Genomic DNA, 23,761 nt, shown 5'->3' with positions numbered 1-23,761 from the left:
ATCATGACGTCCAATTTAGTGCTCGCTTTTCTGAGACATGAAAGACAGTGTGCTTCAAATGCGCAGACAACACGGGGTAAGTGAGGTTAGAAGGATGAAGCAGGGTCAGAAGCGTGGCCATTTTCAAAAAGCCTCATTGCAAGGATGAATAGAAGCCCTGACTTCTCAAAGCCTATATAGATAGCGTGACATTAGCTCTTTGCCACAGCAGTGCACACCATGATTTGATTCAAAGCAATGCCTCACGATTTTCTTCCAAAGTAAACGTCTTCTAGGTTGATTTTGAGAGGAGTGTTGATGAGAGATAATTATCACTCAGAGAGATTTACATGTATTCTGCTTGCAAACATCAGAAGGAGGCATATAGGTGCAGTATCTTGTGTTTCTTAACATACTCCTATAGTATAGAAACCCTTTTGTAGAAGTATGGATTTCCAGAATAATTCTTCCTTATTGCGTTTTTCAACCTGATGTATACCACTACAATTCCCAAAGTTTACACAATTTTCAAGTATCTCCAGTCTATTAGACATAGATGACCATGTAACTGTATTTTCTAATTGATATTAAATTATAATTTTCAGAAATGTCGTAGTATCCCCAACCAATTGGCATACTCATTGCCTAGTCTTCTTACAGTTATAAGAAAGTGTCTTAAAAGTGTGGAACTGGAAATCTCACAGTAATGACGATACTTAGTTCTTGTTGTTGTTATTAAGCAGACATACATCTCAAGGAACGCAAATTAGCAAGCCCTTATATTTCTCTGCAATGTATTCGATAACTTTTTTGGCACATCCATGATAATGATGCACTTAACAGGATCTTATTGTTCATTTGAAGCACATGTAAAAGAAGAACTTGCATTCTAACGTGCAAGTCACAATTTAAGCACTCAGGGAACTGGTTTCATACACCTGATACAAATCTATCTATGTACATTAATGCGAGTAAGAAAAAATGAATCTGCCATTGAAATCGTGCAACGCCTGTAACAAAGAAAGTGATATAACGTTTGCACAAATAGTGGAGTGCCTGGCTTTAATTTCATGGTGTGTCTGGAAAAGAAGGAGGATGAAAACATAAAAACACAATGCCTGAGTTGTAGGGTTAGCTGTGGGAATGGAAAGAGGAATTTGTAGCAACTGTGCAAAAGAAGAACTGAAGCACATACACAGAGCTAGTTACAAGAGTTAGTTCTTGGCCTCAGAAGATAAGGAATCTCTCCTTGTGCATGTTGACCTCAGCTTCCTAAACTGAATACTATCAACCACTGCTCAATGATATACTATTACCATGGGCACGCATTCCCTGAGTGTATTCTGTCACCCCACTCAATACACATTGATGAGTGGAACTGAAGACCTCAATCACTAACATCATTGTATGTTATCCACAGTCTACATGATGTCTCTATTCACTTCTGCTCTTTAACAATGTTAACATTCGCAGTAACGTTGCTCAATCCCCGTGTCCCCTATAGGTTAAACTGGATCCAACTTCAATGGGTGGTCTGGATCACACTCTGATATTCCATTCAGAAGTTAACAAGCAAACAGGAAGATCCTTCCAAACATTTTATGTTCCCGTGCTGTCTGGCAAGGCTTGTGTAACTGTCTTTGATTCTCTCGTTATTTACCAAAAGCTGCAAAAATATATGGTAATTTCCATATGAATTTATCATAAAAATCCAGTAAATGACTTAAACTGAAGTCTGCTCATTCACTAACCGTTTTTCAAATGATAAATATATCCTTTAAGAAAAAAAGGTTCCAGCGAGGGCACAAGGATAAATATTGTGAATATTGCGAACCATTGTTGATTTCAATTGAGACTATGGATAAGTGCAAGCTGACAGCAGAAACTAGCCTTTTCAAAGTTTAAAGATTTTCCAGGAGTTGAAATGAAAGTTGGACAGACAGCATGATATGGGGAGTCGTCCCATATCAATCTCAGAATATAAGCTGATGTTCATTTTGGGCCAGATGCACAACCATTTTTAGTGGTCACAAACTGAAAATCGAGCCGTTTGAGACTGCTAAAAAGGGTTGTCGCATGTACAAACCCTATTTTGCGAGTCGTAACCTATTACTGACTCACAAAATAGAGTGTTTATTAGGAAAGGGCATGCCAAGGGCGTCCCTACCTAAAAGCAAGTCCAGGCATGGCCGTACAGGTGAGAGCAGTGATGTGGGATGGGGGTGAGGGGCGGGGAGTCGACAGACAATGGAATGGGGATAACAAAATAAAATTTAAAAAAGCCACTTACCTTGCGATCTATTTGAAAAAACAAGGGAACCCAAAAAGGTAATCAAGGACCTTGGGTAATAGTATTTTAAAGAAACATTGGTCCTTAGAACAGTAAGGGTAATGGGAGGATAAATATAGTCCGAAATCGATACTATATTGGGGGATGTCCAGCCGGACAAACCCTTTTTAATTCTTCAATGCAATATTCACAGATACAAGAACATACTTTTTGTGGGACACAGTCCTGTATCCACCAGGGAGAACTGACAACACATACAGATCAATTACATACAAATAAACAAAAAGGCATTTCAGGCAAGAAGGGCAGAGCTTATGTACATTATCCAATGTTAGAAGCTTTTGTAAAACAACAGATGCACTTTTTTAACACAATGGAATAATGTGCACGTTGTTTGCTTAGGTCGACGACGTTTCGATCCTGTTGTGAAATACTAGGATCATCATCAGGACAAAATACATTTCTGGCCTGAGCATAAGAAATTGCCTGTGGAAGTAAAGAAAGAAAATTGACATAGAGGCGGGGAAGGTTAAAGAATAAAAGTGCGCATGCTGGAAGGGAAGCATGCAGCTAGTCATCGAGACTCAAACGTAATCCAGGTGGGTGTTTCCTTGCTAAAGGTAAAACAGCCGTCAGGGGGTGAGAAATTGCTCATTAAAGGATTGAAGACACAATTGTGATTAAACTATCGACTACATGCGGGTGCACGGCGTCCGATGGTGGTTTAGTCTAATAGCGGAGCAATTACTTCCATGCGACAGTGTGGTGGAAACGTGACGTGTAGCGATCTATTTCATGCTTGTACACGGTATGGGTAGCGATAGTTTTTAGAAAAGTAAAGCTGATAAGAGCGTGTCCAGAGTGGTGGAGCATGGCGGAGCAACGTGCAATGACGTAAATTGCTTGGCTCATGGCGTGAAAATAATTACGGCGAAGGACTAGAGTGACCGTAAATGATGCTTCAACCTATACAAGGAAATCGTTAATAAAATTCAATAGTGGGATCGACGGAAGTGCAGAGTCAAGGCAAAGTGATTACGATGTCGAGTCTAAATGAGACATCCATCCGTGTTCAATAACCGGCGAGGGGGGAAAAAAACATGCGGCGTGCCTGTGAGGGCTGGTGACCAAGGAGCTCTGAATAATTACGCGCTCACCAATTGAATCCGGTGTGGACTTGTGGTCTTGAAGGGAAAAAGTACGGGGAGACCGAAATGAAAAAAGTATAAGCTCGAGGGATGCTTATTACAACCTAGAGGATAAGAGTGAAGAGTTAACCCTAGGTAGGGAATTCTGCGGGGGAGGAAAAATGGATGCGGGGAGGGAGCGGTGAAGTAATAGTTACCTGTACAGTGACAGGATGATGATTGAGGTCCGAGGAGAGAGTATCCACCGGATGGAGGCAGGGTGGCAATGCACTGGTTGGAAGAGAAGGGAAGGGGAAAGTTAGACAATGCAGGGAGTTGGGGCAGAGGGGGTAGCGAGCACTGTCAGGTGGGGGTAGCGCTTACCTCAATACTGCCTGGGTCCTTCCGGGTAGGAATTCCGAGTGACAGGGAGGCGGGGGTGTGCCTGGGTTTTGACACAGGGAAGCGCGCGCTGGGGAGGTGCGTGGAACTACAGCGCCATCTTGGATTGGGCATGAAAGGAAACAGAGAACAGACTCGATAGTCTGAGGGAAAGATCGTCATAGACACGAAAGAATAGAAAGGTTGGAAAAGAAGCAATAATCAGTGTGACATAACAATTATTGTAGACTGAACAACAATAACAAGTGCCCCTGGAACGCCTACCGCGGGGGAATCTGTGCTCCGCCGTTATTGCCCGATCCGTCGCCTGCCCCGTCCCCTTAGCCGACTCATCTCCCTGGTCCCGGGCATTGAGTTTACCCAGCCCTAGTCCTGATCTCTTCCCCTTCTTGATACTCCTATGGACTGGTAGGGTCCCCCTTCCAGGGGAGCACATGCTGCTATTTCCGATTGTGGATTGACTTGTGGGTTTGTTTTTCTGGTTGTTCTTTAAGTTTAAAATGAAACCGTACAGTGGGGTCCGGATGGTGTGGCTATCAACGCTGCTAACTCCTGTGCATCTTCCTCAGCCGCAACACGCGCTCTACATTGTGTATCATATGCTCCTTTTGTCTGCTAGCGGCCGGAAGGTTGTAGGCCCATCTTTGTATATTTTTTGAGTTTTGTAATAAACGGTTTCAAAAAAAGAAAAAAAAAAAAAAAAACAATAACAAGTGCAGTGAGAAGAGGAAGTACACACAAATTACTAATTATTTAAAAATTATTTAAAACCAGTAGGTGGACGAGCTGCTTAATTACTCAAACGAAATGAAAAGAGCAATAACATTTCCAAGGTTGAACAAAGAAGCAGATGTTAGAGGGCAATACAATATTAAACAATATACGTATCATCTAGGATTGTAGTAATTCCTGTGTAATGGAGTAGTACAGTCATAATTGGCTATGATTCATGATAAGGCTAGAAGTTACAACGCGAGGAAACATTATTGTATTGCCCTCTAACATCTGCTTCTTTGTTCAACCTTGGAAATGTTATTGCTCTTTTCATTTCATTTGAGTAATTAAGCAGCTCGTCCACCTACTGGTTTTAAATAATTTTTAAATAATTAGTAATTTGTGTGTACTTCCTCTTCTCACTGCACTTGTTATTGTTGTTCAGTCTACAATAATTGTTATGTCACACTGATTATTGCTTCTTTTCCAACCTTTTTATTCTTTCGTGTCTATGACGATCTTTCCCTCAGACTATCGAGTCTGTTCTCTGTTTCCTTTCATGCCCAATCCAAGATGGCGCTGTAGTTCCACGCACCTCCCCAGCGCGCGCTTCCCTGTGTCAAAACCCAGGCACACCCCCGCATCCCTGTCACTCGGAATTCCTACCCGGAAGGACCCAGGCAGTATTGAGGTAAGCGCTACCCCCACCTGACAGTGCTCGCTACCCCCTCTGCCCCAACTCCCTGCATTGTCTAACTTTCCCCTTCCCTTCTCTTTCAACCAGTGCATTGCCACCCTGCCTCCATCCGGTGGATACTCTCTCCTCGGACCTCAATCATCATCCTGTCACTGTACAGGTAACTATTACTTCACCGCTCCCTCCCCGCATCCATTTTTCCTCCCCCGCAGAATTCCCTACCTAGGGTTAACTCTTCACTCTTATCCTCTAGGTTGTAATAAGCATCCCTCGAGCTTATACTTTTTTCATTTCGGTCTCCCCGTACTTTTTCCCTTCAAGACCACAAGTCCACACCGGATTCAATTGGTGAGCGCGTAATTATTCAGAGCTCCTTGGTCACCAGCCCTCACAGGCACGCCGCATGTTTTTTTCCCCCCTCGCCGGTTATTGAACACGGATGGATGTCTCACTTAGACTCGACATCGTAATCACTTTGCCTTGACTCTGCACTTCCGTCGATCCCACTATTGAATTTTATTAACGATTTCCTTGTATAGGTTGAAGCATCATTTACGGTCACTCTAGTCCTTCGCCGTAATTATTTTCACGCCATGAGCCAAGCAATTTACGTCATTGCACGTTGCTCCGCCACGCTCCACCGCTCTGGACACGCTCTTATCAGCTTTACTTTTCTAAAAACTATCGCTACCCGTACCGTGTACAAGCATGAAATAGATCGCTACACGTCACGTTTCCACCACACTTTCGCATGGAAGTAATTGCTCCGCTATTAGACTAAACCACCATCGGACGCCGTGCACCCGCATGTAGTCGATAGTTTAATCACAATTGTGTCTTCAATCCTTTAATGAGCAATTTCTCACCCCCTGACGGCTGTTTTACCTTTAGCAAGGAAACACCCACCTGGATTACGTTTGAGTCTCGATGACTAGCTGCATGCTCCCCTTCCAGCATGCGCACTTTTATTCTTTAACCTTCCCCGCCTCTATGTCAATTTTCTTTCTTTACTTCCACAGGCAATTTCTTATGCTCAGGCCAGAAATTTATTTTGTCCTGATGATGATCCTAGTATTTCACAACAGGATCGAAACGTCGTCGACCTAAGCAAACAACGTGCACATTATTCCATTGTGTTAAAAAAGTGCATCTGTTGTTTTACAAAAGCTTCTAACATTGGATAATGTACATAAGCTCTGCCCTTCTTGCCTGAAATGCCTTTTTGTTTATTTGTATGTAATTGATCTATATGTGTTGTCAGTTCTCCCTGGTGGATACAGGACTGTGTCCCACAAAAAGTATGTTCTTGTATCTGTGAATATTGCATTGAAGAATTAAAAAGGGTTTGTCCGGCTGGACATCCCCCCAATATAGTATCGATTTCGGACTATATTTATCCTCCCATTACCCTTACTGTTCTAAGGACCAATGTTTCTTTAAAATACTTACCTTGCGATCGGCACATCACTGAGTAAAGGCTGGTGTACTGAAAGATTGCCACTCTGCTGTGACTGACTGTTCTGAGGAACTGCTACTCTGCTTTGCTGAGCTGCCCTGCTGCCTGATGATCTCCACAATGCTGAGGCCAAGGACTGAACCCAGAGTGACTAAAAGGGCTTGCTTCCTGTTTTCTGAAGTCCCAGGGACACAAAAGACTTTGTACAATTCTGCTGGAGCTTCTGGACTCTTCCTTCTGTGAGTCCTACCCTTACCTGAGTTGCCTCCTCCTAGCTCTGGGCCTCAGAAGTGGGTGTTGCAGCTGTTTTCATCATCTACAGCACCTAGGCCGTTTATATCACGCTTTTGGGCTATTCCAACTGCTACCCTAAGGTTTGCTCTGGAACCCTGTCGCTCGCCCAAAGGATTAGCATGAGTGGGCACAAGTTTGTCTCTTCACACAGCAGCATCGCCGCTTGTGACTGCGATGCCCCAGCCCATCTGTCCTCGACACACTGCAGCTTTTCGCGCCCCATCTGACCACCACCAGCGATGCTCATTGTGCTCCTGGCACACTCTCTCCCCATGAACATAATTCTTGGCTCAACTTGAGAAGGTAAAACTTCAGCAAGTCCAATTTGGAATTGTATCCGAACCGTGCTCCATAGCGGTTGGCTTGAGTTTTCAGATGTTCAACGTTCTAGAGTGACCTCAAGTACTGTATTTTCAGTGCTGCACAAATACTTTACAAATTGCCTCTTAAGTAAAGCCAGACTCCTCTGTGCCAAGCTACCAGAGAGCGTGCATAGGTTAATTTAGACCATGTGTCCGACTTATTCTCACTAGAGTGGTTGTCCCTATTTGGACAGGGTGCAAACCTCTACCAACTAGAGACCCCATTTCTAATACTAATGTACTTCATCCTGCTCCATAGGAAAGGCTTTACATTTATTAGCTTTTATTCCAACAAAATGGCAGTGAGGACTGCCTCACTTTTGTCTTGAATGTGAACTATCAGTGCACTAGTTATTCGTGAAAACGCTGTATAGAAGCTACACTACATTACTGGAGAGTTAACTGACAGACTGCTGCAGGTTTTGGAAGTACAGGTTTCACTCAGCCTGCCACACATTTTCTGACATTGATGTGTAAGATATTTGCAAAATGATATAAAATGTTCCCATGCAGCTACCCAGGAATTTTGATGTAAATCCCTTTCTACTAAAACGTTAGACAGAGATTTGTGTCAAAACATTACACCCCCTCAAGTTAGGCATTATGTATGAGAAAGGCTTTCTTTTCTCAAAAGGTTTCTAATCTTGCATATTTGCAGTTAAGCCAGCACACAAACAAATTTGGAATGTTTTTTTATTTCTGTCTTAGCATAATATTTTGTCCTGCTAGGCTTTCTCTTCAGTACAGAATCTATGTATGGCATTATGCACACCACCATGCTTTATGGCAGCCCAAAGGGCACCAATGCAATGGGAGAGAGAAACAGAGCCACATCTGAATGTATATGGAACTTTTCTGCTCTCTCCCTATGATGCAATGCAGTTCTGCAACTTTGGTTCCTGTGCGGTGTTGTGTTGCTTTTTTGTAAATGTCCCCCTTCAAATAGATATCTCTATCATTTATAGGATAATGGAGGATTAAGAATATCAGTTTTGCAGTCACTCATATGAAGGAGTGTTAGTCTGTCTTGATAAGCATGGCCCCCTGGACACAAATACATAAACAATTATCACATTTGCTTTGTGAGGACTGTATCCAATAGAACATTTGAAGTCCTAATGTTAACTTTGCCTTTAAAAATGGACTTTTCTTATCCAGGAATACAATCTCTGTAAAGTAATTTTGAAGGAGGTATTAAAACTCCCCTAAGTCTAACATATAAAAGGGCTTATACATCAAAGACAAGTCTTTTTCATCCATGTACATTTCTTGAGAAATAAAATGTCTGCCCATTTGTATGCATGTGTGCCAATCATGCACCATAACGGTTAATTAAATGAGTGTGTTCATATCCATACATTCCATGAAAAACATTTAGTAATGTTCATATTTCAGGGAGCCTCTGAAATTAAACAATTGCCTGGCAAACATCATTACAGTTTTATTTTTTATGAATTCATAGAAGTTAAAAACAAATACCTCATAATTGCAGAAAAACAACATTGACAGCAAGATAAAAAACAGGAAATATCAGGGATAGGAAAAAGAAAGAGCAGTGAAGGAAGGTCCTCTATAGTGTTCATGTGACATACTATAATGGATGAAAAACAATTTGTCAAAGGCGGGTGCCCACCTGTTGACCCCGGTCGCACTTCCCTTCAAAACGAATATAGCACATTACAACCCAATGTATTACATTGCGTGCTTTTACAAAGCGGTCATTACAACGACCGCGTTGTTAGTACGTGAAACACTTACATTGCAAGTCATTAGAATGACTTGCTGAAGGGGGCGCGGTGGACTTAGGAATAGTATTATTTACTATGCCTACTCCAGTTTGCGCGACAGTAGGGAAGGTGTTGAAATTAATTTCCAATACTTCAGAGCCCCCTACAGCAAGTAGTTGTAATGACTTGCAATGTAAATGCATCGGGTACTAACAACGCGGTTGTTGTGACGACCACGTTGTAATAGTACTGCAATGTAATGACAGCATTGTAAATGCTGTTTCCCTTTCAAAACACATGTGTTTTTTTATTCTGCTATCATCAATGATTTGCACATATTCAAGAGTTCATCAATGTTTATTTAGGCCAATTACTTCATTGGCTAATGTAGTTATTCTTTGTATCCACATTAAAGACTTTCAATTTATTAAATCCTTGATTGACAGTCTCTTCAGTTAAGTGGACTTAACTCCAAGTCCTGCCCACTGCATTTCGGTTCTTTGACCCTTCATCAGGGAAAATCCATAAAAAGGTTTTTCATACCGAGTTTTACCACATCAAGCACTCGGCGTACTATTGACGTCAGATATGCCAAGTGTTTGATGTGGTTTAAACTCGGTGATCAGGTCAGATCCACAAACACCGTGACTGGTCTCCATGGGTTGGGCAAATAATTTCTTTTGTACAAAAAAACTTTTGCCACTAATGCTTGGTGGCCATATACCCTCTCCCTTCCACAAATTAACCAAGATCATTAATATACTCATATCGTACTATGGTGTACTAGCAATGTTGGTAGAAGTGATATACTTCTTCATGGCACCTAGAGTCAGGCAGCAGTGTACTCTTTGAGTGATCACACTCAGAAAAGTTACATTGTTCTCCAAGTTAGGGTCAGCATTAAATGCAGCTCAGTATTCAAACCTGTAAATCCAAATTGCTCTAAGATGTATACACAAGATGGACCTGACCATGAAAGTACACATCATGTGTAAGCTTTCCAGGACCATTCTAGTCAAGTGCAAAGGGCCTTCTCTCTTCATTTTTTCACTTGAATATAACACTCTATAACATTAGGTGTATTTTCAAAAACTACATACAAACAGTGATATACACTCAGAGAAATATATAAAATAAGCAAGTCACTAATTGATACCCATTACACTTGCTACAATAAAGTCACAGTACGTTATAGAGATGTTTTACTGAAATAATAATTTCCAATGGCTGTACCTCATAATTGTAATCATATAAGTTTTGCTCTCTTCCCAAAAGCAGTCCAGATCAAATTTACAGCTACATATTGAACTAATATAGTCCTACTATTGCAAATTTGAAGTTCTTCCTACCTGACAAAAGCATCAGATAGGATAATAATGGCTTACATCAAATAGTATTTTGTAGAGTCTCCGAAAATGTGTCTTCCCAGGTCTCCATTTCACAATCACATGGACCAGAATGTTTTACATTCCCTCTGAATATGAAGCTCCTTAATGAAAAAATACACAGAAATCGAACCTTTACATAGAGAGATCTCAGATATGGATATTTTGGAGAAGTTAAATTCAAACTTTCCTCACTTCAAAAGTGATTCTTCTGCAACAGATAAGAAAGATCCAGTGCCACATTTCAACTATTAAACTCAGCTGTAGTTTAATGCACTGAACAACGTCTGAACTAGTTATGCATCCTGACAGATTGGTTAAACCTACACTAAGCAGAATATCACTGCTCAATACTAATAAATGTAGATTAAATGCATTTTCAGACCTTAGAATAACTCTTGTACCATCCTGGAAAATGTTTGCACCTGGATTTGACTAATATTAAATCCCAAGGGCGACTGGTCTAATGGCAGCATTACTTGTAATGCTTGTTGCTTCATATTTCTTAAATTAATGGGGTCAATTTAGACAGGCTTCAAAGTTTCTTCAGATATATGTTTTGCTTGATTTTGTGTAGGGATATTTCCATTATACCAAACAGAACAGTATCATCCACATTGAGTAGGGCAAGAATTGAGGATCACTTAAGCTGAGAGGATCAAGATTTATCAGAATCAATGTTGCAATCATGTTGTTTATAAGGATATTGAATAACATGCCTCCCTGTTAAACCCGTTTATTAGAAGTAAAATAGAGGATAGGCTTTTGCAGTCCCCAAAGTGTATACACAAAAATCAATGTTGCTAGTGGCACATGCTGAAACTTATGAGATCCAGGGGCACTTTGTGTTTGCAGTTAACTGGACTCTCGATAGAGATCGGATGCCAGGCAAAGATCCATTTGCAGGTAATTTACCCTGTATCTTTATAACTAACCCTTCCATCCAATTTGCGAAGCTCCTCTAGAAGGAAGGTTGCATTGTGGCTTTTTGTTTGCATCCTAAATCTCTTATGTATACTGGTGATAATTAACCCTGGGTGTAGTTTGCGAAGTAGCGCTACGCGTAGCTACGCAAAGTGCACTTCACACTACGCGAGCTATGCGTAGCACTTCGCGAACTGCGTAGTACCCTGTTCACACTGTGCAAGATGCCGTTTTCAATGATTGCACAGTGCGGACAAGCATCCGGCACTGTGCAATCCTTGAAAACGGCATCTTGCACAGTGCAAGCTGTAGTTTTCTGCCGCTCGAGGGGCAGCTTTCTCAACGTGGACTGGTAGTTTCTCATCGCGAGCGGTCGTGAGCATACTCGACCACTCGCAATGAGAAACCTGACCTCCCTGTGTTGAAAATCTCGCCGAGAGGTTTATTTTCCACGCTCGCGATCGGCAACTTGATGTTGCTGATCGCGAACAAGGAAAAAGTCTGGTCAGGATGTCATTTTGCTTGCTCGCGGTCGCCAACTTGACGTTGAGGACCGCGAGCAAGCAAAAAATGACCGCTGCACTACGCTACACGTGTTTGCACTGTGTTACGTGCAATTTGCATAGTGCGAAGTAGCGCAAACTTCACAAACTACGCGAGCGTAGTGTAGTGCTTTGCCCAGGCTTAGTGATAATATGATGGCCTGCAGCAACGTAGGAGGGGCGTAGTTTGTGAAATAAATCAGGTAAATCTGGTGCCTAAGGGGAACAACCAGTGACATGCATGATAAAAGAAAAAATCAAATGACTGGAAGTTGATCCTTCGTGCTTAACACCTGTTTTGTTTTGGGAGAGCTATCTCAATCTCCTGCCTGGGGATAATACCTATGTGATTGAAATGAAGTGACATAGCTAGGTGGTCTATATTTACGATAGTCACACATGTCTCATCAAAGTACAAATGGGTGAATTGACTAGGCCATTTCTCTTTTGTTATTTGACTATCCGGTGCACCAAGGCACACTTTTAAATCCATTGAAGTTAGTAAAAAACAGTTGCTAGTCTACTTGATTTATTTCCCTATCTCATTTTGAGCTTCTTTACATCCAGAATCAAATAAGGAAAGGGCAGTCTGCATTCCATCAACTATTTACATTCAGTGTATAATAGTTCCTTCCCAAGCTCTATTTTCAGATGCAGCAGAAGAGAAAAGATTTCCTTGCAAGGACATTGGTAGGGACTTTTCCAGAATTAGACTGGTTTATGTTAAATATTGAGCAAAACATATATTTGATTCAACAGTTATGTAGAAGTAATGGAAAACATATTCATACTATTGCTGGTCAAAAGTTCATTTGAGCTAATTGTTACATTTTCTCTTCCAAATACGTAAGCCTACTTATGGTCTTTAATCAGGACTTTTATCATTTGAGAAGAATTGTACAACATCTGTAACTAAGCCAAGCGTTTTGGGCCTTTATTTTCTGGAAACATATATGGTTGTGTTGATCTAGAATTTCAAGCAAGTCATCACCCACCAACTTCGATTTGGTAAGTGTGATGTGGCCAGATAATATTTTGGGCCCTTGGTGTTCGAGGAGTGGCATGCCTGTCTTTTGTAGGATCTAAGATATTATTATTACTAATTGAATCCACTGTGTTCAGTTCAGCTGTTTTGAACGTGTCTCGACATTACACCACAGAACATGACTACTTGGGCATTATTGTGAAATTCACATTGTGCTTGAACTGGCCGTAATGATGTAGTTTTAGTCTGTCCTTCACCCTCAGACATGAGATCATTCAGAGTGTCCAAGCATGGTTCATTGACACGTGCTTGAAGAAGAGGTAATTTATTCTCACTTTTTTCAACAAATTGGCTTATAGTGGCTAGATCTGGTCCAGGGATGGGTAACACACTAGCTATCTGTTTAAGTTTACTCATTTTTGAATCATTGACTAGCACTTTACCCAAGAAACTTCTAGCATGATAAGAAGAGCAAGATAATTGACAACAGTTTTGATCCAGACCAAAACTCATATTTCTTTCTAAAAGCACTCAACTATTTTTTTCATATGTCATGCTATAATATTATTTGCTATCCTTTCATCTCTTCGTCATGATAATTAGACATTGATAAATCAAAACTTTAATTACAAAAAACTGAACCAGTCCCATGTTGATCCCCTGTTATGCTCCTAGTGTTTCTGCTCTTTCATGCCACAAATGCATAAGCAAATCCATTAATGCATCACAGTAAGATCTTATACAAAAAGCTCCAAGCTACGAGAGGTACTAACAGATGACCCATACAGACAAGCATACCTCAAAAGAAAGGTTGCTGAATTAACATTTTATCTTCAAAATGTACATTCTTAAGAGCCAGGCATCACCTCCAGTCCTGTTTTACAATTAAATCAATGACTTTCTTATTTCAGCTAAATACTATAAAGAAATAATAGCAGTATAAACACTAGGGAAATTTACCAGCATGTTAACATATTTGCTAACACCTACAATACCAATAGGACAATTACAATATGTTGCTAGACAATTTAAATTATACTATCCAAAATCAAGCTCTATTTCATAGCTTGAAAGGACCATATTACATAAAGTGGGCACTGCTAGCACTAATATAGCATAGATATTAGACCTAGAATTCTTGGCATGGTTTTCTTCCCTAAAGTTTCACCTTACCTCCTGTTTGCTAACTTTATTTTTGCTGGCTTTAGGACTCTGCAAACTTTACATCTGCTAAGCCATGCTAAAGTGTGTGTGCTCTTGCCTGAAAATATGGTAAAATTGGCTTATACCCAGTTAGTACTTTTAATGTACTTGTAAGTCCCCAGTAAAGTGGCCCTACCTGTGCCCAGGGCCTATAAATTAAATGCTACTAGTGGGCATGCAGCTGGTGAAACCCACTTATGAAGCACTTTAATCATGTCTCTAGCGTGCCATTGACACTTTTATGTGCCGTTTTAAACTGCCAGTTCAACCTGGCAAGAAAACCTTTTTCCAGACCCAAACCTTTCTTTTTTTAACATATAGGTACCCCTAGGGTAGGCCCTGGAAAACCCAGAGGGCAGGATGCTGTGCATTTAAAAAGTAGGGTATGTACTTTTATGTGTTGCATGTCCTAGTTGTGAAAAACTCTTAAATTAATATTTCACTACTGCAAGGCATACCTCTCCCATAGGATAACATTGGAGTTACTTTATTTCATTTAATAAGCTGCAATTACCAAATGAGAAGGTACCCGGTTCATGTTTGGTGTCTTTGGAGTTGTAATGAAAAGTCCCATCTTATGGTGAGGTTGGGATTTTAGTTACAATTCTGAAAATGACACCTTTGGCAAGCTGCCATTTTCCTGCCTTAAAACCATCAACATACATCAAGGATGTGGGAGTAATCAATGTCCAGAACATACTCTCCTGAGTTGTAATACTCGAAAGACAATGGTCTGTTGCTAAGATGACTCAGATTAGTACCATTCATGTACCCCAGTAGTTCCCAGGTTAGACAGGATATTTTAATTAGCGTAGAAAGACCCGTCACCCACCACAAGAGGTGGCATGCTTCATCATCTGGCTAGCTCCTCATTGGCTGGTGCTGCAATGCCCAATGGGACAATCTAGGAATTCTTTGCCAGAGATTTTTTGCTCCTGTGTGCCATCCAGAGTTTGAGATATTTATTCACTCAGATGAGTGTTTTCCTAGGATTAAGGCAATGATAGGAGAATCACATCAAACTCAGTAATAATGGTTCTCACCTGCAGTGCTCTCAAAGAGGGGAGATACATCCAATTCCATTTCTAACATTGATCAACAATATATACCACTACGAGGCACACACAATTTGTAAGATATGACAGTACAATGTGCAATATAAGAAAACAAAGAAGATGTCTTTTCTTGGCTGTAGATTTTTCTGCACTTTAGTCTCTTTTTTATGACCTCCTCTTAGCTTTAGCCAACACGTGTTTAGTTGTTTGAGAGAGTGTCCCTATGACTTGATCAAGGCTATTCAACTCAAAAGTTCTTTCCAATCAATCCTTCATTCCAGTTATATGACCTGACATGGAATTTCATAAATTTATCACACTACTACTAAATCTACAGCCAAGAAAAGATATCTTCTTTGTTTCTTAGATTGCATATTGTACTTTTATATGATACAAATTATGTGTGCCTCATTGTGGTAAAAAGAGTTTGAGATATCCCTCAAGAGCTGAATTATGTCTGAATCTGTAGATTGGTGAACAACAGATTAAAATTAACTAGGGTATCCCTCCTAAAATGCTTTATTTTGAGTGTCCATGTTAAAAATGAAAAGACAAAGAGGGAATATGTTTGGAAATAATGTTCACCTAAATGGTTAACATGCTTCTTGTTTAGTTAGCCTCAATAGCTCCATGGCGATTCTTCAGGACCAGATCAACCTAATCTATGACTAGTGGTGTCCTATGGTAAATCCATATAGTGTCCCCATACATTGAATCACCCTCATAAGTGAGCACCGAGGCATAGAATGATACCTCTTTTACTCTGGAACAAAGAGACTGGTTGGTTGTGGGTCAATCCCTGTTAGAGTAGATATATATCTATGCGTGGATGAGGATCCCCCAAGTCCTATGGGACCCATTTTGAGTGGGGATTGAGTCAGGATCAGTGGTTGAAATGTTCCTATAACATGAGGAGGTATAATTCTGTACCTGAGTTCTCACTTATCAGGGTGATTCGAACCCGGCAACCAACTGTGATCTCCATACTGGTTCTCCTTGCTTCAGCTAGTCACATCAACCAAACCTTTCTTCAGTTAAAACTGAATCCTGATCTGAGAGGGTGCCAAGCCAAAGGTGGTATGTAATATATGGTCATGAATCATATGTATTTTGGAGGGTTGTCAAATGGAGGTAAAAAGAACATAGAGCAGTCCAACTGATCCTACCCACATAGATGTAATACATTGTCACAACGTGTAACACTAAATAAAACATATTCTCACATGCTTGTAAAGAATGTTGTGCATAACGGGAATTCAGATACACATTTGGGTCTTTTTCCTCACTGCCAGGGACATAACAAAGGGCACCTGCGAGGCGGCGGGGTCCCAGGCATACCCATACTGAAGTGGGCTCCCTCAGCCCCTATCGATGTGAGTGTAAGGGGCCCCTTCATCATATCTTTTTGGGGGTCTCCTTACGTTTTGTTGTGCTGCTGCTCACTGCCATCAGAAGGACTTTGCCGATGGTGATGATTGACTTGCTTCTATTTACTAGCTCCTTCCATACTTTTTTGAGAGAGCAGAATTATTTTAGTTTAACTACTCTGCTGGATATATTACAGACTCTAATTAGGGTGTTTGTCAAGGTAAAGTGAAGATGGGAGTAAGCAGCATAGGGTGCAGCAAAAGGACTAATGAACAGTCTGTCTGGAGACTCTCTTTATGAAGGCACAGGGTGAAAAGGTTTAAGAAAAGCATTGCCAAGTATACATATGTTGAGCAAGAATGCAGGATAAAAAGAGGCTGCTGTCTGTGAACTGGAATGCACTCTCAACTTTAGGAACTTGCTCAATTACAATTTATCTGAAAGGTTCGTTTTTATTCATTCTATCACGTGAGCACTCAGTACTGCTTGCTGCACGAAGCTCACTTTTACTTGTTAGACTGGTACTAGCAAGTCTTCAGGAAGTAGTGCGAGGTAAGAACTGCCAAAGGTACAAGAGAGAATAGGGTGACATTGTAGGGACTTTACTCTACTACAGTGTGAATTGCAGCGGGAAAACCATGAGGCCTTTTTCCAGCCACATGCAGCCATTATCTGACAATCCAGCCACCAAGTCACACACCATCTTATCAGCTCTTGCTCCAACTATCCATTCGACACTGAGATGCGCCAATGATGGAGAAAGGGCACATCCATGGCGAAAGCTATGTGGCAGCGCTTCTGGTAAGTGGCATAAAATCAAGTGAGGGGATAATCCTCGACCTCCCTACACAGTACACCAACAGTTTACGGCCAGTAAAGGAGGAAAACATGTCACTTTCCCAATAAATTAGCTATTGTGTGTGTGTGTGTGTGTGTGTTTGTGTGCGTTGAGTGTATGAATGTGTGAGCATGCACAGACACATTTGTGATTACATCAAAAAACAACAGCTGTGTTATAGTCTTTAATCTATATGGTGTGATTCATTTAGGTAATGTCATCCGAATGAGATTATGTGCACAGGCGCCTTTTGTTTAGTGCTTTGGGTGTAAAAGGTGCGGCTGAGATATATTATACAATGTCAGCATTTACCCGCTCTGGACACATAAACTGTATAAAGTTCAATCGAATGAAAAAAAACGAAATACAATTCATTTTGGAGGCAGTCACAAGCGGGCTTATGCTCATGATAAGGTCACAGAAGTCATCAATATATCCCAATGAGATGTGAAATGAAGGAACTGATGAGAGCTCAGGAAATGCGTGAATCTATGCAGTCTTTACTTTAGTGCCCTGCATGGTAAAGACTGGAGCTGCTCTTGCCAGGGGTAGCCTTGGGCTTCAGCGCGATGATTCCACCTATCCAGCCAGCTACATTGTCCCTTCGCACCCCACTTCCTTGCCCACCTTACTCCCTGCTGTGATGAGGAGAGGTGTTAGCTCTTCGAAAATCATTTCCCCCATAGTTTTGTTTTTTTGAAGTTGCTTCTATTGTTTTTCAATATTCTTTCTGTCCATCTGTAACAGACGATGTGATCAAACACCAGAGACACTTAATACAAATATTGGAATTTAGCTAAATCAATTAAGAAAAAAGCTTTCACGTTTCATTGAGCATAATGATGAAGGGAATAGAAACGTATGTTATGCATAACTTCTTTAAGCATTCAGGAAATCCTAAAGGGACTAAGAAAGGCAGGTAAAAAATACAGCAAGGATGCCAATACAAACATGTCTAAACCGACAGCACATTAATAATTTCTTTCTATAATTGTCCTGTGTGCAACCATGTGCTTTATGAATTCATCATATAATTATCTTCTTAAGCAAAAGCGCGTGCTTATGTTAAATTGATATTCCATAATGTCAAAAACATACAAGTTGAATAAGTTTTCTACTCATTTTGCCCTGTTTTATATTAGAATATATCTCCAAGGAGAGAGAAATTGTTAAATAAATTGACCAATGAAAAATTCTGTTAAGGGAACTGAATTGCATTTATGTCTTAAATTGCCATGCGTGCTCCTTTATTGTAGGAACAGATAATTGCCAACATTTATATGTGAATCTGTGGTATATTACTAAATGCTCTATAAATAATGATTGCTCAATGTGGTAAGCATTGGCTGCTGACATCTGGACCCGTATGAGATGTAGGGTGCATTGTCCTTCCCTGTGCTAGGGTGCACCTTTAACTTGGCTAGCCTGGTACAGAGTGAGTCAGTGCTCCCTCTTGCGATAAATGCAGTCCTCATTGAAGCTGCAAACTCCTACCTTCAGTGGGGACAAAGCATTATGAGAAGCAGACCAGTTATTTAAAGTCCCTGGTTAGCCATTCAATGTGGGGACAGGAACCTTCTGGAACTGGAAACAGGATCCATTGCAGGCAGGTGCAGTGGAGTCACCTGCAGGTGATGAGACTCTCTTTTCCCCATTCCAAGGGTGGCCTTGGTTGGCACACTGACTGTGCACCTCCCTAGAGCCTCATTGGCTCTGTGCCCATATCTGGAACATGGCACAGCGTGCGATGCCAAAGTATTCCCTCATGTGAATGGGGCCGACCCCCAATGCAAATGATGGAATGACCACTTCTGGATGCACCAGGGCACATTTAGCATTGACACAATCTGTATTATCCTTCCAAAGTTCCCAGAGGGAGCAAAAATTAGGCTTACACTCCTAAAGCGCCTCACAGCACTTTCTTTATTATGGGTTCTGATGTGATCTGTCGGTAATGACTTTGAATCTGGCTTGATCAACTCAACATTTCATAATTCTCAAGCTGAGTGCCACTGAATTCGGTGGCAGAACTATAATTATTTTGTTTTTTATATTCTATTGTTGGATTACTTCTGACATTACTTGTCAGGACAAGCATAGTTGCTGTGTCTTTTGTCAATACAGAGTACACATTTTGTAAGTACCTGTCCTGAAAGAAGTACGTAGCGCAAATGTATTTTACTGCTACACTGACCATCTCTATGTTTCTTATGGCAATTTTCAGATTAAAGTTAAATCCACTGAAGCCACGCTAAAGAACTAAAAGGGCTATGTGTTAGTGAATACTACAGTTCAAGTGTTTATCACAATCATGTGCTAGCACAAATGCTTCATTTTCCCACAATAGGGGAGTGGCCCTTTACTTTAAAAACAAATAAGGGACCTGTTGAGTGCCATATTCGTATAAAGGACCCATTTGGGGTGACTGGAGAGTGGGATTTTGTTGAAACATATATAGTTTGAATGTAGAGTACCAATTCAGGGTCCGTCTGCCTGAGGCGAGCAGCAGCTGCTGCTGGTCTGGGCCAGGCAGGTCCTGCTCTTGGATGGGCGGACAGAGGGCGGGTAGAGAGGAGCAGCAAATGCAACCAGCAGCCGGGCTGGATTCAGGTGTTGACGGGCGCTGACCCCTGTGAGGACTGGAGTACCTGCCAGACTGCTGCCCACGAGTCTAGGGCACAGACCTGGGTAACACTTCTTAATGCCTGGACTCCTGGAGCTGTGCACCAGCAGCCGATCAAACTATGCAATGGTTGTGTTCAGATAATGGCACAGATGATCCTGGCATTCAGCAGTAGGCCATCTAATGCTCAAGACCCTCACGGTTGATTTACTGCAATTTACAAATGTTTGATTGATTGCTAGATTGATTCTTTCCTTCCTCCCTCTGGAGATCCCCCTTTTTTTGATATACCTAGGATTTCTGGGAACATTTCTCCTCAAATGAGTGGCGATTTATGAAATAATTTTGTAGCAATCAGTATGGAGAAGAACTGTTTAGCTTTCACTAATGAATGGATAGCACAGATATTGGCAGCACCACCACTTCTGCCTGATTTCCCGCTCTTAATGGCAGGTACAGTCAGGGATGAATGAAAAAAAGTTAGCTATCCTCTGGAAATAACAAATTCACAATGCTCTACATGGGTCATTGATGATTAGATATCTACAAGCCAAAGCTGCTTCCGCAAGTCTCCAATTTAGATAGAACCAACATTTTGGGGAGAGGAACAACAGTTTAACCCACAGCGAACAAGTGTACCCATGGTTGTTTAATATTAAATAAAAGCAAAGCATTTTAGTGATGATCTTCTAAAGGAGATCCTTTATCAAGAGAAAGAGATGATGGAATCCAGGAAGATATCATCATCACAGATGCCAAAGAGCACCCAGACAGAATCCAACAATGACTTGCCTAATACAAAACCTACATTGGTATTCAAAAGTTACAGGTAGGGGCGTGGTCAAACGTCGCAGGAAGGTGGCGGCTCGGCTCTGAGCTCCGCTCGAACGCGGAACTCTTCTTTTAAATTAAGCCTTATTTTTCAGACTCCGCAAGGAACAAATGCAGGAATCCGATGCCTGAAAGGTCGAAGCGGCAGATGGAGCCGCTCTGACCGTTTTTCATCTATTTACTGAACCAGCGGCTGAGTTTTTTTTCCCTCAGCCTAACGCGAGCGGCCGCCATTTTGTAGCTGCCTCTCACTACATATCTCCTCAAGGTAAACCGGCGTTTCTGGCTGTTAAACGCGCGGCAACGTGTTTTTCCTCTATTTTGCCACTTTCACTGTTTGGGATGCCTCCTTCAGAATTGTGACTCTCCAAAAGGAATGTGAATATTCCAATGTTCGGTATGCTATGCCCTCTACCGCACATGGAACCTAATATGTAGAACTGGTCACTTTATTAATAGGAATGGATATAATTCATGATGGTGCTGCTTTTTATTTTTTCTTGAACCTCTGACCTCTTTTTCACGCAAAAGGAGTGTGTTTACCTTTTTGCTGCACCCTTGTCACACCTTCTAGCCTCTAGAAAATTAGGCATTTGATCTACTAAATGCAAAACAACGTTGTTTCTTCCTGGTTCCTTGTCAACAAATGTTAGAGTGCAGACGGAGGATGACGTAATTTTTCTCTGAGTCACGTTTGTTTTTATCTTTTTCTCTGGATCCTCGCCGATTTGTGATGTGTTCTCACTAAGCTTATGGGCAGACTGAAATCTTTATTAAAGGTTACCTCTCGCCCTTCACAACATTTCAAGATGGCTAATGAAGCCCCACTCTCGGTCAAAGCCTCGTCTTCAGGTACTAAACCCAAGAGAGCCAAAAATGATCCTCCCTCTCCCATCATATCTTCTCAAAACCCTGTTCTTGATATCATCTTAGATGAGGGGAGGGGGTTGAAGTCTTTTATGTCCACAACTAACGAGAAACTTCAGCAAATAGAAGATCGATGGATTAATATAGAAGCTAAGGTGCTGGATATGGAGCAACACATTAGTGACTTACATGATGTATCTACTAAGATTCCGGTTTTGGAGCAAGAAATTCATCATCTCAAACTTCACACTGAGTACCTTGAAAATCGTAATAGACGCAATAACCTACGTATTTATGGACTGCCAGAAAATTTGAAGGTCCGGATATGCTTCTTTTTCTAAAGAAATTCCTGTCAGAACTTTTAGATCTTCCTTCAGAACCTGCATTAAATATCCAACGTGCACATCGACTTGGACGTCTTCAACCACATGCTTCCAGACCCAGAGGAATTATTATGTTGTTTTTGGAATATACTGATTTAATGCGTGTCCTCTCTGCAGCCAAAGCAAAACGTCGCCTCATATGGTCTGGTCACATCATCTTTTTATCACAGTATCTCTCTAATGCTACAAATGCAAGGAGAAAAGAATTTTTGACAATTGAATATTCGCTATGGTATTCTTCATCGTTGCCTGTGTAAAATTACTCCAAAGGGTTCCACACGTTCTTTTGATAATCCTTCTAAATTGAGATCTTTTCTCCAAAACCTTTCAACAAACTCTGCAATTGGTTCTTCTCTTCATTCCTAAGTTTCTTGTATCTTTTCTTCATCTTATTTGTTATGGCTGTTTATAACTTTACTCTTTTTATCTTCCTCTTTGTCGTTTCATTTATCATCGGTGTTGCTGTGCCCCGTTCCTCAGTCATTATTCTTTCCTCTTAGATCTGGATCACTTTCCTTGATCTATCTTCTTTTTCTTCTATTCTTTTCATCCCTTCCTTTTTTCTTTTTTCCTTTTATGTTTGTTCCTTCTATTTGACGATGTTCAATTTGTTGCATGTGTCAATTAGTGCTGTTTGTTGTTATACAACGTATTTTTTCTCTTCATCTCATATGTGGTGTTTTTCTCCTTCCAGTTGTTTTCCTGAAGTGTATCACCTCCCTACATGTATTACCCCTCCATCCCTTCATCATGTGTAATATTGTCACGTGGAATGTTCGTGGTCTTGGACACCCCGTCAAAAGACAAAAGGTACTCTCTCATTTATCAAAATTAAATTCTCAGGTCTCCTTTATTCAAGAAATGCATTGTAATGGAGCAGAATCGCTTAAGTTAAAAAGACAATGGGTGGGTCAAGTTGTTTATTCTCCTGCATCTAATAAGAAAGTGGTGTTGCTATATTGTTTCATAAGTAATTGCCTGTACAAGATTTGTCTACACAAAGTGATACTGATGGATGATGGGACATGGCTAAGGTTGTTATACAAAATAAAGAACTAGTTGTACTGAATATTTATGGCCCTGTCAGACCAGAAGCAGAATTTTGGCATGATATTAAGATTTTACTCTCTTCCATTGATTGTCTGAATATTATTGTTGCTGGTGATTTTAATCAATGGATAGACCCTTTTTCTGACAGACAATCAAAATGTAAATTTAATCCAGATAAATCCCACAAAGCTTTTCAGTCTGCCATTGCCTCTCGTTCATTATATGATGTTTAGAAGACTTGTAACCCTGATTCTTTTGAGTTTACTTTTTTCTCCAATGTTCATCAAACACGGTCTAGAATTGATGATATTTTGATAAATAAATCCCTACTCCCATCTATTCAATCCTCGGAGATTGGATCTATTTTTATCTCCGATCATGCGCCTGTCCTTACTGCTTTGAACCTTTCCCTAAGTTCCCCAAAATTTAGCCGTTGGAAGCTTAACAATTTTTTATTATCAGATACTATTTTTATTACTGAAGCCACTGCTTTTATTTATGAATTTTTCAAGTTCAATAACCCCTCAGATACCTCTATTTCTATCAATTAGGATGCCTTTAAGGCCGCTTTCCCTGCTTTTAGTATTTCAAATGCAGCAAAAAAAAAGAAAACTGCACAACATAATTATATAGCTTTATTACAACAACTCAAATTATTG

Source organism: Triturus cristatus, chromosome 2_2, assembly GCF_964204655.1.
Source record: "Triturus cristatus chromosome 2_2, aTriCri1.1, whole genome shotgun sequence".
Lineage (NCBI taxonomy): Eukaryota > Metazoa > Chordata > Amphibia > Caudata > Salamandridae > Triturus > Triturus cristatus.
The sequence above is the reverse complement of the archived record's forward strand: the minus strand, read 5'-3'. Positions refer to the sequence as shown.